General features: G+C 38.7%; 1 pseudogene; it reads right to left on the bottom strand.

The window, feature by feature from the left end:
* Positions 1–920: 920 nt before the first annotated feature.
* LOC129904242 (5S ribosomal RNA) lies at positions 921–1,040 on the bottom strand (annotated as a pseudogene).
* Positions 1,041–2,679: the final 1,639 nt, after the last annotated feature.

Raw genomic sequence — 2,679 nt, 5'->3', positions numbered from 1 at the left:
TAGATGAGTTAATAGAGGGTGTAGACATGGTGCAGTATGTCAAATGTGTTGGAATAGAATCATATGCATATGAACAGTTGAAAGTAAACAGAGGATGACATGGGTACACCCTAAAAGGGGGAAGTGGACAAGAGAAATACACGCGTGAGATAAAATCAACTGATACTATCACATGTTGATAGAAACGCTTAAATTTCAAGCGAGATCCCATATTAGCACAAGTTAGCAGGAGCTTGAGGCCAACAATAAATAGATAGAAGCCGCAGTATCTGAGACCGTGAAAGAATCATTAGTAACAACATGTGTTTGGGTAAAGATTAAGCAAACTAAGAACCGTGTAAAGGGTAGTAGGGTCGTGTTTGGGTAAAGATTAAGATATGGCAACAACATCATTGGCCACTGATATGGTGACATACAAGTAGCAAGGAGAAAGAATAAAAAATCTCTTACGGTAGGAAATGAGGAGACCAAGGAGTACGTAAAGGAAGAAAAGAAAAGAGTAGGACAAAATAGTGTTGGTGCGAGCAAGGTCTAGTGTGAAGTCAATATGTAAAGCAAGATGGGCCAAGAAATAAAAAGATTATATCTATCTTATACAGGTTGTATCAGAATGGTTATGCAACCTATGGATATGTTTATGTTGAGTATAGGGTCAAGTGAAAAGTACATTAGAAAAAGAGCTAGGAGTTTTGGATACATTACAGAGAGATGTCAAGATAGGTTAGACCAAACTACCGAGATGGGGTGAGTACTAAGGGAAAAATAGGACCTAGCCATGGTTGAACCAATGATCTATCCCGACGTCGAGTGTAAGATAAGAGGAGAGAGGGCAAGGCAAAGCATGAAGACTAGAGAGAATACGCTAAGGTAAATCTTTGGCTAGGTTGAGTGCCTTCGCACATTATTGCAAGGATTGCAATGGAATGTGACATGAGGACTTCCCAGGGGGGTCACCCATCCTAGTACTACTCTCGCCCAAGCACTTTTAACTTCAAAATTCTTGTGGGATCCGGTGCGTTAGTGCTTCTATGATCGCACGAGATGTAAGGATCCAAACTAGCGGTGAAGAATTTCGAATCCTTCCATCTCGTGCGATCATAGAAGCACTAACGCACCAGATCCCACAAGAATTTCGAAGTTAAAAGTGCTTGGGCGAGAGTAGTACTAGGATGGGTCACCCTCCTAGGAATTCCTCATGTCATGTTCCATTGCAATCCTTGCAATAATATGCGAAGGCACTCAACCTAGCCAAAGATTTACCTTAGAGTATTCTTGCTAGTCTTCATGCTTTGCCTTGCCCTCTCTGCCCCTATCTTACACTCAACGTCGGGATAGATCATTGGTTCAACCACGGCTAGGTCCTATTTTTCCCTTAGTACTCACCTCATCTCGGTAGTTTGGTCTAACCCATCTTGACATCTCTCTATAATGTATCCAAAACTCCTAGCTCTTTTTCTCATGTACTTTTAACTTGACCCTATACTCAACATAAACATATCCATAGGTTGCATAACCATTCTGATACAACCTGTATAAGATAGACATAATCTTTTCATTTCCTAGCCTATCTTGCTTTACATATCGACTTCACACTAGACCTTGATCGCGCCAATGCTATTTTGTCATACTCCTTTCTTTTCTTCCTTTATGTACTCCTTGGTCTCCTTATTTCCTACCGTAAGAGATTTTCTATTCTTTCTCCTTGCTACTTGTATGTCACCATATCAGCAGCCAATGATGTTGTTGCCATATCTTAATCTTTACCCAAATACGGCCCTACTACCCTTTACACGGTCCTTAGTTTGAATATATATATGTTGGCCCTATGAGGGATTATTTGTATTTTCTGCATGCAGGTTTGAGATAGTAAGAAATACACAGGAAACTTTGCCCAAATTTTCCTAGAAATAAAAAGAGAATGAGATATAGGATTGTAATATGTCTTTAAAGATCGTGCCCATAGTAATGATAAGCTATGACTAAACTAAGAGTATGGCTGACCTTGAGAAATAACTTAATTACTGAATTGATGGTACTAGTAACGAGGAGGTCGATATTGGTAGACTTGTGATACTAAGAGATGATTTAGAGAAGACTGGCAGATCTTGATGGAGTGATATATTAAGGCACCAACTGAATTGATACACATGGATAAACTGTGATGAGTTATAGTTAAAAGAAGTAACAATGTGATTAAGACAAGAGTACAAGAGAAAAAGGAATTGTGACGGATATGAAGTATTAATAAGACATCTTGTGAGATATTAAGGATAAGATTGACTAAGAAGGGTAAAAGGTTATATGATAACGGGAATGATAGCAAGCACAAGGAAAGAAAGAGTAACTGAAAGGAGGAAATAGGAAGAAAATAAGATAATAGCATAGCAATAAGACATGACATGTGTAGCTGAGGATACGAATGCTAGAAGTGCGGAACTACGAAAGACCAAGCTGTAGAAAGATGGGCAATGAGGTAGAATGGGTGCTAGGAAAATACTGGTATGATACAAATAAAGATACATAAACAGAATACGTTTTGGAAATGAGAAAAAGGATAATGTGAAAGTAATGTGTTCCGAATGATATAGAGGTAGCATAAGATTCCCCGTGTGCAGAATAAAACATAGACATAAAAGGGAGAAATGATAAGGGAATTCTAACAGAAGCACCTAAGATAGA

The sequence above is a fragment of the Solanum dulcamara genome, chromosome 1 (assembly GCF_947179165.1).
Source record: "Solanum dulcamara chromosome 1, daSolDulc1.2, whole genome shotgun sequence".
NCBI classification, from domain to species: Eukaryota; Viridiplantae; Streptophyta; class Magnoliopsida; order Solanales; family Solanaceae; genus Solanum; species Solanum dulcamara.
The sequence above is the reverse complement of the archived record's forward strand: the minus strand, read 5'-3'. Positions and strand labels throughout refer to the sequence as shown.